Source organism: Protopterus annectens, chromosome 2.part0, assembly GCF_019279795.1.
Source record: "Protopterus annectens isolate FY-2018-M chromosome 2.part0, PAN1.0, whole genome shotgun sequence".
Lineage (NCBI taxonomy): Eukaryota > Metazoa > Chordata > Ceratodontiformes > Protopteridae > Protopterus > Protopterus annectens.
Window position 1 is genome coordinate 686998762 of NC_056728.1, and position 16014 is coordinate 687014775.

General features: G+C 42.5%; 1 protein-coding gene across 1 annotated transcript in view; it reads right to left on the reverse strand.

The window, feature by feature from the left end:
* The window catches only part of SNX30 (sorting nexin family member 30), a gene marked incomplete in the record, with an annotated part of 1404645 nt that overhangs the window by 1088 nt on the left and 1387543 nt on the right, over nt 1-16014 (reverse strand).

Here is a 16014-nt window from a genome sequence, read left to right on the forward strand (position 1 = left end):
CACCCCCTCCCCCATATCAACCACCATAATTCCACACTGTTAATATTTTGTCTTATCCTCTATAATGCCCTTTACACAAGTAACAGTAGGACTTCTAATTCATTTTACACCCCACCGTACTTGGGCAACTCTTCATCTCATGCCTCAGTGACACAGGCTAAAAAACTCATTTTTTAAACCAAAAGCATTGTTCTACTCCCCCATTTCAGGTCAAAAAGGAAACTCTTAAGCTCTTTATCAATTTTCCATTTTAACATCTCACTCTTTAGAAAGATTCTGTTCAGGACTGAAACTGAAATTTCTTAATCCTGAGACCTAGTCCTGCTACCATAAATCATACTCTACCGTTTTCTGCACAGTTCAGACTCAATCTCCCCTTTTCTTAGGGTCTATATTCCCATGTCGACAGGGCAGTTCATCAAATGCCCTTACGTCACACATACACAACGAAATGTCAGTATCTCGAACGGCCACAATAGCAATTTTTTTCCCAGGAAAAAAAAAATCACTGGGCCAACAACAAACAAAACAAACAGACAGACAAAAAGTGGGGGGCTTCACCCCCCACCACTTAAATATACCAACTCTGAGACTGCACTACAGTGGAGGAAATGGCAAATTCCCAACAGCCCAGCAATTTTTTCCCCTGGGAAAAAAAAAAATCACTATTGTGGCCGTTCGAGATTTTGACATTTCGTTGTATATGTGTCGATGTAAGGGCGTTCGATTAACAGCCCTGTCGACATGGGAATATAGGCCCTTTTCTTAGTTCTTATTGTGTTTTATACTAGTTTCAGTTCATCACTTACAAGTCTGGTCCTCAGTTCCTCCAACAGCTGAAGAACTACTCTTCAAATGTCAGTTTACAATGAAGTAGAGTTCCTCAGCCTGCTCATCCATCTTACCCAGCTCTAAATATAGTAGTATTTTTTTTTATTACAAACATTTTAAGTTTTGATTATTTACTAATTTATGCACTACAGAACAGCAAAACACACTAAAGAATGGATGACTGTGATATGGCAGCAGTGGTCAGCATTTGTTTTATAGGAAATTATAAGCAATATAGCTTACTTAAAAGAGGAAGCACCACTATGCACATCTGACAAACAGATGTTATGTGGTTGCCATAACAGGTCTGTATGAGAAAACCTGTCATCATCAAACAAGACAAAATGAAAGTTATGTACTTACCATAATGATAGATCAGTATTCTCATTTTTATCCAGTTCAATGTTTGGTTTGTTGGATCCGATCCATCCTTGGTACCTTCTTCAAGAGCTGTGGATCCGTGACTCTGACACCCCCCCCCCTCTCATAACTCCCTTTTCTCCTCAAGTTACCTCAGATCAAGTTTGCTGACTTTACCTAAATTACAGATCTCCTCCTATAACTACGGAAACCTGTAGGTATCCCAGTTGAAATACATGTTAATACCACAGTACGAATCAATGGAACATTCTGCATAGACAGGGTCTTGGGTTAGGTTTGTCCAATCACGAGAAGCTGTCAGTGACAACACTGGAAGGGGGAAGGAGGGAGAGATGTCGAACTGGACAAAAATGAGACAAAACAGATAGCTCATTATGGTAATTACATAACATTCATATCTGATGTTGTTAATTTTCATCCAATTCATTGTTTGGGACAGATTATCAATCTGCAAAGAGGACACCTGGGTGGTATTAAGGAAGGACATTCCTGAGAATAGTGGAACCAATATTAAGGAAGGACATTCCTGAGAATAGTGGAACCAACAGATGAAAGTGCTCTGGACTACACATCCAATTTGCAATGACATACAAAGGTGTGAACTGTGGACTACATTGCTGCTGCACAAATGTCTTCAATGGGAACTTTCTTCATGAATGCTGAAGTAGCAGCTATTGCTCTTGTGGAATAGGCTTTTGGCTTCATGTGTAGGGGTAAACTCCAGTCATTATAAACAAATAAAATGCAGTCCAACAGCAAATTAGAAATTGTGACTTGACATATTTCTATCCAATTTTGCTACAGAGAAGGATACAAACAGTTCATTTGACTTTGTTATATCCCTGGTAAGGTGTACGTAGAATGTGAGCTGTCTGACAACATCTACTATGTGTAGCAAATACTCCCCCTTTACTTTGAGGGCTTGGAAAAAAAGACTGGAAAATCAATAGATTGATTCAAATTTACTTCAGATGTCACCTTTGGTAGGTAGGAAGAATTTGTGCTCAAAATTACTCTGGTCTTTATGGAAAATGAGATACGGTGGTTTGCATGGTAGTGTTTGCAATTCAGAAATCTGTATAGCACATGTAAATGCAACCAGAAACGTGGTGTTCCAAGAAAGATACTGGACATCTTCTGAGGCTGATGGTTCAAAGGGTCTTTGGGACTTCCCATGAGGGATCTGGATCCCTAATGTGGGGTTTTAGCAGGAAAGTTCCCATGAGAAAGGATTTGGAAATTTTAAGAGGGAACAGAGCAGTTATTATGCCCCATGAGAAAATTTGAAATGGCAGCTATTTGCACTTGGATATTAGAAAAACTAGACTCTTTCTGAAATAAGTTCTGACAGAAATTTTAACATCGATGGGAGAGGAGCGTAGAATGGCTCCAATCCTCCCAAAGAAGCCCAAATAAAAAATCTTTTCCACTTGCTTTGATAAATCTGTGGAAAGTCTGAAGGGCAGTGTGCTGAACTGAAAATGACTGGCTTTCAGATGGAAACAGAGAAATCTCCTGGATTGCCTCTGTATCTTTGTATGATAACAGGTGTTCTAGAGATCTACAAGAGCATATACAATCATCCTTCCTAAACAGAGGTAATATGTACTGTACTGTGACCATCTGGAACTTTGTCTCACAAACTGAGATGGCTGAGGTCCAAAACTGGCCTGAGATCCCCCGTCTCCTTCAGAACTAAAAAGAACCTGGAATAGATTCTGAATCCTAACTGGTCTGGGGGGACCAGATGGATGACTTTTTTCAAGCAACTTTGAAACCTCTTTTGCTGCAGATTCCAAATGATTGGGTGGAACATCTGGAACCTTTAACTTCTTTTTTGAAGGGTACAAAAAGGAAATGGTGTAGTCTCTAGTGATTATCCTTTGCACCCAAGATTCCAATGTAATGTTCTGCCTGGCTTATGGGTGTATGGTTAAGGGCCCCCCTTGACTGCCTCTACAGTGCAGTGCAGTGATTGGGTAACCCTTCAGGAAGGCTGACAGGGTTTCTCTATGAAGGGCCAGTGAAAGCCCAGATTTACACAGTCCGTCTCTGCCCCTGGGATGACGTCCATTTGAGTTACTTCCCCCTCTGCCTTGGTGGTGGTGGGGGGGGCTGATAACCTGCAATTTTCTGAAACAAATCTTACCACCCCTTTCGTTCATGCAATAGGTTCTCTGAGGGGTGGAAAATGGATTCCTACTGCAAAACATGGTCTTATCATCCTGCTCATTCTTAATAAGAGTTTCTTTAACTTTTGGCCCAAAGAGGGAGGAGCCATAGAATGGGGACTTAATAAAGGTTGTCCTGAAGCTTTCCATGAAATGACAGCAATACATCCAAGCATGCTGATGCATGGCAAAGCCAATGCCTACCACTCTAGCTGTACATCCGCTGTATTAGAAAGCAGGTGGATAGCCACACTGGAAGTGGATTTTAGGGGAGACAGTTGGGTGTCCACTGTTTTTTGAACATCCAGTGGCAAGTTACCTGACAATGACTTGGAAATCGCCTTGAACAGGTCCCTCTGAAAATGAGTCATAGCTGCAAGGTAATTCAGCCCTCTAAGTGTGAAAGTCACTGACCCATAAGTACATTTCCCCAATCTGTCCAAAGTCCTCGACTCCCTGTTAGGGGGATAAACACATGAACTCCCCTCGGATAGTCCCTTTTTCACGGTTGCTGCTACTACCGTGGCATCTACTGGTGGTTTTTTAGTCCAGCGTTTTCTGTGGGTGCCACAAGAATCCTGCCAGGCTTTTTTGGGATGGGTTCCATTACATTAGAGTCCCTCCATGCCTGCTGTGCCAAAAGATCTATGAGCGTATCTGCAACTGGTACCACCCGAGGATGCAGATAAGCCAGAACCAAAAGCCTCAAGGAACACAGATTCAACTGGGAAAGGTGTTTCGGTGGACCAACCCTGTCACTCATCCAGTCAGGATAAAACAGACGAACAGTTGTGGATTCGGTTCAAGCAGCTTTATTACATAGAAACGCATCAGGATTAAGGCTTAGTAACAAACGTAAATAAACTTATAAACAGGCTGACTACTGCACTCATACATGTTAACACACTGGCTGCTTACTCAAAATGGCACTGCTGCCTGCATGTGATTTCTGTTCATATGCATGTGCCCTCACTTTAAGTCGCAACACACCCTCTGATCTACATCCTCTCTATTTGAGGAATAAGTCATGCACAGTAATAATGACAATAATCATTGACATGCAATTACAGAAAACTAATTACAAGTGAATCAATCATGTCAGATTGCTGTGTATTTTACACTAGGTCTGGAAATACGACCCGATTGTGTGACAAACATTAGGACTGGGTTTAGCAACAGGGACCATCTTTAATGAATGTTCAACTTCAAGGACATCTGGGACATTATCAGGAATGGGAATAGGTACTGAGACATGTCCAACAGGAACATCGTCTGGATTGCTCAGAGATATAGAGTCTGTATCACAGGTTTGATGCTGCGATATCGATTCAGACACTGAAGAAAATGCTTGTGATTTCTTCTGTGTTCTATACACTCATTCTACTAAGTAAGATCCCGGTACGGCACATACACTAATGTCAAAAAATGCATCGCCATCCCAAATGGGAAAACCCGGTTCCCTTGAATTACCATATTGATGACAGTCCACTGAACACAGAAGGCGTTATAAAAGATCTGGGAACACAGGTTGACAGCAACCTCTCTTTTGACCACCACGTTGCCACTGTGGTCAGAAAGTCCTTCTATGTGGCACATCTCATTACGAAGGGTTTTGCATCCAGGAAGAAAGAAGTCATTGTCTCCCTCTACTCTTCCCTCATTAGGCCAATCAGAGTACAATGCCCCTTTTGGCATGTACCTCACTAGATACCTGCAACAACTGGAGAGGCCACAAAAGTACCTCACAAAGAGGATCCTAGGCCTTAAACACTTGTCCTATATATGGACAGACTCAAAAAACTCCACCTATTCTCTGTCTCATATCGCCTACTTAGAGGCAATCTCTGCTTGACTTACAAAGCCATGGCTGACTCAGCTCTGTTAGAAATGCTGCATCTAAAGAAATCCCTCCGCACAACATGCTCCAGAGACCTCAACCTCATTACAACAATCAATAGAACATGCTTGAGGGACAGGTTCATAACCCAGAGACTGCCCATGCTATGGAATAGACTTCCCCAAACATGTCGAGCAGAGCACCTCATTGGCCCTCTTCAAGAGAAATGTTGATGAGTGGATGGGAAATAGAAAATTCACCCCGGGGATCACTCCAGTGGCTCTACTCGACAGAGGCACTAGGAACTAAGGTCAGGTGGCACGATGCCAGGGTAATCCTATGGGCTAGGCTTGTAAAGGCTCCAGAGCCATTAGACTAATACACACCTATGAACTTGACCAATTCGATCAAAACCTTTCGCTGTTTGCATCCCCACTATCTCTCTTCCTTTCAATGGACGAAGAACTCTGCTTGTTTTCTCATAATAGGACTTCTGGAATGAACGCTTTTTGAATAGTTGGGCTTTGACTGCTCTGGTGTTTTTAGCATTAGGCACCAACAAACTGGAACTGATAGGCAAGGTTGTTCTTGTTTGCCTAGATCGAAATCTCTGAGCAGGCCAGTCAAGTAAATTGTCACGGGGTATACTTCTGAGATTAAGCAAATTCAAGACAACATCAGTATTGTCACAGACCTCTCTAGTAATTGCTTTGCACTTTGTACTGCATGTTCAGATAGGCTGTTTGACTGTGGGTACTCAGGACTACTGGTAACATGGACAAAGTCCCACAATTTTGCAAATTTCTGAAATAGCTAACTGGTAAACTGGGCACCATTGTCAAAAATAACTATGTGGACCATCATGGACTGAGAAATAATGTTTGAACGTAGTAATGACAGCACTGGACGTTAGGTTGGGTAGCAGATCAATCTCAAACCAATATGAATAAGAGTCTACCAACACTTAGTAATGCTGACTATTTCATTCGAATATGTCAGTGGCTACTGTTGACCAAGGTAGTTCATGAATCGGGTTTCGCTGAAGTGGCTCTTTTTGCAAATGTGGTTTAGTACTATTGCATACTGAACAAGATTAAAGTACTTTATCGATATCGTTTGACAGAGAAGGCCAAAATACTAGTCCTCTCACCCTTCCTTTGGTAGCTTTGAAACCTGGGTGGCCACGATGCAAAATCTGGATGTACTCATGTTGTAAGGAAGTAGGAATGACAACTTTAGGACCTTTGAAAATGATTCCATCTTCCTTCAACAGCTCATCTCTCTAAGGAAGATAAGGTTGCACTTCTGTTGGTATACAAAATTGCTTTGATGGCCATTCAACATTGAAGTGGTTGAGCTTTTGCAAAATTAGATCAGTCTTTGCATGATCTCCTAGCTCAAGTTTTGTGGTAGAAAAATTACGCAATCCCATGACATCAAAGTCAAAATTCTCTGTATCAAGTTTTTCTGCTGTATTTCTGGGTGGTCTGGATAAGATCAGCCAGATAAAGAAGTCTGCCTTTTGTATAGACCATTTTGAAGTTACACTTTTGTAATCTGAGCATCATTCTTTGTAGTCTTGCTGGAGCTGTATGCACATGCTTTTTAAAACAATGACTAAAAGTTGATGATCAGTCTCAATTTGGATAGCTCAGCCATAAATATAATCATGGAACTTTGAACATGCGCACACAATTGCCAAAAGTTCCTTCTCAGTTTGAACATACTGCTTCTCAGTTTGGGTAAGAGTTCTAAACGCATAGGCTACTGGTCTATTCTCTTGAAGAATAACTGCACCAATACCGAACTTTGAGGCATCACAGGAAAGAATTACTGGTTTGTGGACATCATAGTATCTTAACGTAGGCGGGCAAGCAATTTTCTGTTTCAGGTCATCAAATGCTCTCTGCTGCTGTTCCAACCATGACCAGGTAACATTTTTGAGTGTCAGCTCTCTTAAGGGCGCTGATAATATACTGAAGTCTGGTACAAACTTGCCCAAAGAGTTAACTACACCAAGAAAACGCTGTAAGGCCTGGATATTGTCTGGAGCTGGCATCTCAAGAATGGCTGTTTGTTTGGAAGGATCTGGTTGTAAGCCTGAACTGGTAAACAAATGACCAGCATAAGTAAGTTCTGGTAGCCTGAATTTACATTTCAGAATATTGAGCTTTAGATTCATTTCACATACTCTTTCCAGAACTTTCCTGGGGTTTCTGTCATGCTCTGCTTCACCACTGCCTCCAACTATTAAATCATCTACTATTATAGCACACAGCTTGAAAACATTTGCTCCATTGCATGCTGAAAGACTTCACTGGCAGAATTTATTGCAAAAGGCATTTTGAGAAATCTGTATCTACCAAATGGCGTACTGAATGTATCAGTAGTTAAGATTTGCAATCAAGCATTACTTGTCAAAATGAACTCTGCATTTAAGACAGAAAAAACAGTGGCATTTGGCATGAGAATAGAAACTTCGACTGTATGCACAAGATGGTGGGGTCTCTTCAATGCTTTAAGTCTCTTGGGTCAATACATACTCTAATTTCATCTGAGCTTTTTTTATGAGCAACTACCATGGAAGACATCTATTCAGTTGGTTCTGTAACTGGAAAAATCACATCTTGCTGCACCATTTTACCTAACTGGACTTTGACTCTGTCCTGCATAACTATCAGAACTCTTCTCGTTGGCTTGAACACTGGACTGACCTCAGGGTCTAATTTCATGGTGTACACAACTGGAAGTTTACCTAACTCCACTCTGGAATCATAGATAAACTTACTAAGCTGAGCATAAATCCCTGTGTTACTCGATGGGTTGCCAACTGGCTTACTGACGGAACCCAGACTGTAAAAGTAGCGGACTCCAAATCCAGCTCCAGACAAGTGACAGGTGGAGTACCTCAGGGTTCAGTCCTGGGTCCACTCTTGTTTGGCATCTACTTCTCTGAAGTACAGGCCAACAGTAAGGGACTCTGGCTAACAAAGTTCGCAAATGATTGCAAACTGGGAGCCATTATTGAATCCCCAAATGATGTGGATATTCTACAAAAGGGCCTTACAGAAACAGATGCCTGGTACCAGAGCCATGGGCTCAAGCTTAATGCCAAGAAATGTATAGTTATCCACTTTGGAAAAAAACATGTACCCATGAATTACCACATAGGTGGCAGTACACTAAACACTGAAAGTGTAATGAGAGACTTAGGGACACAGGTGGACAGTGGTTTCACTTTCGATAACCACATCGCCACAACAGTCAGGAAATCCTTCTATGTGGCACACCTCATCACTAAGGGCTTTTCATCCAGAAAAAAGGAGGTCATTGTCCCACTGTACTCATCTCTCATTAGACCCATGTACCGCACAAGACATCTGCAACAGCTGGAAAGGCCACAGAAATACCTCACGAGAAGAATCACAGGCCTAAAGCAGATGCCATATGCTGACCATCTAAAAAAAACTCCAGCTATACTCTGTGGCATATCGTTTACTCAGAGGCGATCTCTGCTTAACATGCAAGGCCATGTCAAACCCTGAGCTGTTGGACATGCTCCACTTAAAGAAATCCCAATCCCTCAGAGCCACAAGCTCCAGGGATCTTAACCTTGTCATCACAATGAACAAAACATGCTGGAGGGATAGGTTCCTGACCCAGAGATTCCCCATACTTTGGAATAGACTGCCCATACATGTCAAGCAGAGTATCTCCTTGGCCCTCTTCAAAAGGAACCTTGATGATTGGATGGGATATAGGAAATTCACCCCGGGGATCATGTCAGTCGCCCTACTAGACAGGGGTCCAGAGAAGTAAATATTTTGGGAAGAAATATCCAGGGAATTGTTATGGCTAGGCTTGTATAAGCCCTACGGCCGATAGCCTAGTACCAACCTATGAACCTATAACTTGTCTTCGAAAATATCAGCATACTCTGTAAAAGCAGCATTGGTGAAACTTGAACTAGGACATGTGCTTACATGACGGACTTTTTTGGTAAAAGAAAGCGGTTTCATTTTTAAACCGTCTCTGAGACATAATGACTGTACAGGTCTTTTGACTACATAGAATTGCAAGCTGTAAGTGTTCCCAACTGAACAGTATGAAATAACTACTGGGCCTTTGGAGTGAATATCTTTACCTCCATAAGCAACAAGCTTCACACAACTGGCCAAATTAAGTTGTTCACCAGCTCTTACTCTAGCAAATGTTTCCACTGACATAACATTGTACTTTGAACCAGTGTTCAGTTTGAGCTCTGTGGGTTTACCATTAATCAGGACAGTACAAAACTTTGTTTTTTCCCAACAAACCTACTGCATTCACCTTTTCACCAACCACTGATACACCATCTACATTCTACAACTACTTCCTTCTGAGCTGGGAACTTCTGGTCACAGGCTTATTGTGCCTACTTATTTGAACTGTTTCTTTCTGAAATTGGTGCTCCTTGTTGCTGTAGGATAGACCAGATTCAGGCCTGCTGAATCTAGCTTTCTTTGTATAACTTGAGCACTGATCCAGGCCATCTTTTTTGGAGAAGGTTCCCCCTGCACCCTAGTAGCAGGAGTGTGCAGTTAGAACTTGTCTGAAGACTGCTGGAACAGGGCTCAGTTTTGAGCTTTTTTCTGGTTAATTGGGTAACTTGTTTAAATCAGTTTGTTCGTTTTCTATTGTTTTATATATATTTTAAAAAAACTGCACTTTATTCATCTGCTTTTATTGTATTTGTGTTTCTTCCTACTTTATTACTAGGGGCACCGACTACAACTCTTATCTGAGATATATAACAATAAGTACCCTTTTCTGAGTATTTGAAGTGGTTTTTGATTGTATCTGCTTTATTTTCTGAAAAAAAAAAAAAAATATATATATATATATATATATATATATATATATATATATATATATACACATACATATATGTGTGTAGACTTGTTTCCCACCTTTCTAAGCTAGTATAGTCCAGTTTTCAGGTTAGTGCTGAATTCAGGGCTGTGTTACAAATCTCTGTGTTTGCCCATACCTTACTTGGATAGAAGGAAGTTTCTCTGCTCACCTGTGAGAGAAGCGAGCTTTGAGCAGCCTGTCTCTGCAGGAGTGGTTTCAGCCCAGAAATTAGTAGCTTATTGGCCATTTTGGGCTAATTTCTCTCTCTTTCATTTCCCTGCTATAAAAAAACACATTTGCCTGGTTTTACGAGCCGGTTAGCTAGGCTATAACTATTCCCGGCTCCACAAAGTCTCCTCTTCAATTTTTCCCTTGGAATTAGACAAACTTTCAACTTTAGCACTCAAGCCATTCATTTCTCAACCTGACACTCATAGCACGCACTTATAAACCCTAGCACTAGACCCCGCTATACTGTACAGAAGGACAAGGCTCTCTATTCGGCCTTACCAGTCATTCAGTAAAACAGTTCACTGCACCTAGCCAGGCATGTCCAAAGGGCAGTTTCAGGTGTACTCTCCAGTCCAACTGGTGAATCTGGGCATTTTGAGGCAATGTTACAACTGCCTCATGTACACAGACAACCCTCTCCTCCTACCACCAAACACTAATACATGCGAGAGATGCAATTATACAGCCAAACTGGAGGCTAAGCTCTCTCAACCCAAGACTGGATCAGACAGTCAAATGGAGGAGGGAAATACTGGCATCACACCACCAGTGTCACATAGACCCATTAAACCAGCACCAGCAAAAAAAAAACACAGATACAGGAAAACATACTCGGAGCAAAGCAGATATCCAAGCAACCTCCACCCCTCCCCAACACAAACCATAAAACACATACTTCACAAAACCAATGTGCCACGCAATCACAGCCCTTAAGGCAAAATAACATACCCAACATACTAGTAACAGATGACGTTATAGTCAGGCACACTAAAGTCCCACTCACAAGGCTGAATAAGGAGAAGGTTACTGTTAGCTGCCTGTCGGGTGCCAGGATCTGCCATATAACACAAGCACTCAGGTCACTCCAGAACAAGTACAAATACAACTCTGTCATTGTCCATGTTGGTGTGAATGACCTGAAGTGTACCTCCCTGGACTACATGAAGAGAGACATGGAAGAGCTCTCTGATCACGTAGCCCAGGCCGGTATGACCCTGACTCTGAGTAGCATCCTGCCCTCACCAAGAATAATACCAAGGTATAAAGAAAAAATGATCAATTTCAACAATTGGCTAAGCTTCTGGTGTCATTCAAAGGGGATCCAGCATCTGACCGCCTGGGATGACATGCTCGACAAGCCACGCTGCTTCTCTAGAGACGCCTTGCACCTGCCACTCTTACGCTTTCGAATAATGACCAAGACTCTTGCCACCCCCATAGTGCCTTTTTTAGGCAAGGCTCAAAAGACAAACCCACTGCCGTAAACAGCACAAGTAACAAAAAACTGAGGGTAATGCAACTCAATGCCAGAAGTCTAAACCTCAAAATGCACGCACTCGAGGCACTCCTCATTATGGAGAAAATCGATATATGTGCAGTAACAGAAACCTGGTTTAAGGTTCCAGAGAGCACCCCAGCACTACCAGGCTACATCCCATAACATACTTTTCGGCCACAGAACCCGGACCGAAATACAAAAGGCGGGGGTGTATCCATATTCATCAAGGATACCCACACCTCCAGGTTAGTGGCACAGCACGATGCTTCAGAGATCATGCATGTGCAACTAACAATGGGAAAAACTGCAATTCAAATTGTAGCTTGCTACAGATCACCCACCATGTCCCAGACCCCCATTCCACGTTTCTGGAAACACTGGGAAACGTAAAGGTCCTACCAAACACCCTAATATTGGTTGATTTCAATTACCCAAACATTATCTGGGAGAACTACTCAAGTACTAACTCCCCTGCCCAACATTTCCTAGAATTTATAAACTCAAACGCCCTGGATCAACTGGTCAACACTCCCACCAGAGGTGACAACATATTGGACCTGGTCATCACCAACATGGTCGACCGGTGTTCCACACCGGAGGTCAACCCCTCGCTTGTTAGATCTGACCATAAACAAATCACTTTGGATATCCACATTCTGCCACCATTCCCGGACAAGGAAATCACTGTGAAAAAAAAAAACAAACTTCACATTACTTAAGACCGAGGTGGAAAGTTTCAAAGCCCCCATGCTAAAGGATAACGCTGTCCAAGCTTCAAAATCCTTTATTAATGCATTCTATGGGCACCTACAAGAATGTATGAATCATGCTATCCCAAGCAAAACCAAGACTCACTCCTCCAAGAAAAGGAAACCAGTCTGGTGGACCCCTGCAATAAACAAGCTATACAACAGAAGGAGGAAACTAGTACAGAAAAGAGTAAAATCCCAAGAAGGGAAGGCATCCCTGATCAGTATCAGCAAGAAACTACGATCCCTCATAAAATCATCCAAGGCGAGCTTCGAAAGAAAAATTGCCAAGGACTCCAAAGATAACCACAAGGCATTCTTTAGCTATGTCAAGAATCTAAGTGGCAATGCTCAGATCTGCTCGGAGTTAGTGGAGAATGGCACAAAATACACTGAACCGACCGATATTGCCAACATCCTGGCAGACAGGTTCAGTGCAAACGTCACCCCAAAAGGGCCCATAACCATACCAGAAGAATGTAGAGCCCCTGAAACCACAGACACTCAGTTTAAAACAGCCCTCTCCAAAGCAAAAATACAGCATCAATGGGACTGGACGGTGTCCCAGGCAGCATCCTACACGAGCTCAAAGACGAACTAACCCCTCACCATAACACACTGCTCAAACTCAGCCTCTCCACAGGCTATGTACCCATAGAGTGGCGCACAGCAACGGTTATTCCGCTCCACAAAGGTGGAGCCACAACAGACCCTGAGAACTATCACCCTATAAGCCTGACTAGCTTGGTCTGTAAAAGATTATGGAGCGCATCATCATGGAACTCATTAACAGAGACATTGGGAACCTCCAAACACTGGACCCTACCCAGTTCGGCTTTAAGGGCAGATCATGCCTCAAACCTGGTGGACTTTTTTGAGACAGTTACCAAGGCTATAGACGAGGTGGTGGTACACACAGCCTACCTAGACCTCGCAAAGGCCTTCGACACCATTCTGGTATTATAGACAAGCTCACCAGCCTGAACATAAACCTCTACGTCACAAGATAGGTTGCCAACTGGCTCACGGACAGAACTCACATGGTGAGAGTTGCAGGAGTTAGGTCCGACTGTAACCCGGTTACAAGTGGCATTCCCCAGGGCTCAGTCCTAGGTCCCCTCCTGTTCGACATATACTTCTCAGAGGTACAGGCAAGCACAGGACGACTACGGCTGACCAAGTTCGCAGATGACTGCAAACTAGGGGCTATAATTGACTCTCCGGCTGACAAAGACATCCTCCAAAAGGGTCTCACTGAGATGGATACCTGGTGTCAAAATCATGGCCTCAAGCTAATAAAGCTAAATGCCAAAAAGTGCATAGTCATCCCCTTTGGAAAAAACAAAGTACCCACAAACTACCACATAGGTGGGTAGTCCCCTAAATACGGAAAACGTAATAAGGGATCTGAGGACCCAAGTAGATAGTAATCTCACCTTTGATAATCACATTGCCAAAGTGGTTAGAAAATCCTTCTATGTGGCCCACCTAATCACAAAAAGGTTCACATCCAGATCAAGAGCAGTCATTGTGCCCCTCTACTCATCACTCATCAGACCCATCATAGAGTACAATGCCCCATTTGGGGTGTACCTTACAAGACACCTGCAACAGCTGGAAAGACCACAGAAGTACCTCACTAAGAGGATCACTGGCCTCAAACAGATGCCCTATGCAGCTCGACCGAAGAAACTCCAGCTGTACTCATTTGCATACCGCCTACTCAGAGGTGATCTCTGCCTGACATACAAGGCCATGTCCAACCCAGAATTGATGGACATGCTCCACCTAAAGAAAACCTTATCCCCTCGAGCCACATGCTCTAGGGATCTAAACCTCACAACAATAAATAGGACGTGCTGGAGGGATAGATTCCTACTTCCCATGCTCTGGAACAAGATTCCAATCTACATTAGGCAGAACTCCTCGCTAACACATTTCAAGAGAAACCTTGTCGATTGGATGGGAAACAGAAAGTTTACCGCAGGGATTACTTCAGTGGCTCTGCTGGAGTGAGGCACAGGGAACTAATCTAAGGGGGCGGCGAAAGCCAACTCATTTTGGCTAGGCTTATAAATGCCTTCGGGCAGATAGCCTAGTACCTACCTATGAACATAGAAAATAGAGCTGCAGCTTTCTATATGATCAATTTGTTTTTTGAGAGACCTTTCTTAATAAACGAATGAGGCTTGCTTACTTTACAAAGCTTTTGAATGTGGTTCTATTTGTTTTTTTTACACTTGTGGCATTGCTGACCAAATGCTTAGCATTTTTCTCTTTTGGACTTGTGACTGGCACCGCAATTATGACAATTAACAATAAGACTTGACTTGGATTTGCTGACTCGCCCTTGTGCTGCACTGAGAATGTCTGTTTTACTGAGCTAGTCTTAACTTGCTGGAAAGGCACAGGCTCTCCCTGGAAATCCCGCAGAAGCTGTAGCTGCCATGTGCTTGGGCCTGTTTCTGTTAGCTACGTGCTGCCTGCAGTCTACATTTGCTCTACAGGCTGCTGAAACCATGCTCATCACTTGCAAGCATCTTTGTGTGCCTTTGTGTAAGCTCATGCATTTGACAAATCTCTATGGCTTTGCTCAATGTTAAATCACTGTCTTGAAGCAAAATCTTTCTCACTGCAGCATTATTACCACCGCACACAAGCCTGTCCTTTATCAACTCATCTTTCAAATCACCAAATCTGCACATTTTACCTTTGTTTCTTAAGTCAAAAATGTAAGTTGCAAAAGTTTCTCGTATAAAATAAGTACCTCTCCAATGTAACATTTGTCTGGGGGTTACACATTTCTCTAAATTTACGTTTCAAGCACTCGGGATCCTCCCTTGATTCAGCTTGTACAACAATATTCCGGTTTTTCCATTCTCCTGCATATACTGCTAGTGCATACACAAATGAACACTCTCTTTCAATGGCTTCTGACCCCGCTAGATTAAGTGGAATAAATGCCCTCATACATGCATCTTCATCAGAAAAAAAGCTGCTTGTAAGAAAATATTGTATTCCTGTTCAAATACTCTCCAGCTCTCTGCAATATCATGATCAAAGAAAAGTGGACTGGGTCTGCAAAATACCTCTGCCATTCCAGCACATAGTAATAAAGAACCCTGGAGTTAAGTATGAACATGCACACATACACATTAAAACTTTATGCCAGAAACTTGTAATTATGCTCAACAGCACAAAAGACTCTTCGAAATAACTGCCCTTTGCGAAATAAGTCTCTGTAGCAGAAGAAACACTTTAAAATCACTGTACTTTGGGGAAAAAGAAGTTATGTACCCACCATAACGTTCCATGTTTGGTGTCCTTCATCTTGTCTTCCTTCTTGCTGGTTGGGTTCAGAGCCGATCCTCGGCTCTGACTTGGCTGATTTACTATAGCTCGAGAGCTTTTACTTGCTTGAGGCTACCCCTTATCCCAACATGCCTAGCGGCAGCTACCCAGATCTCATTTGTAATAGCCCACACTAGGCATATGTAGCAAAAAAAAAATTTTTTTACTAAGCTCTTATACATCAAGGTAGGAAGGAAAGAGGAAAAGACAATGCATGGTTAACTACCCTGGTATGTCAGCAGGAAACTCAGCCAGTGTAACCAGTAAAGAACTCCTCTTAAACCTCCAGGA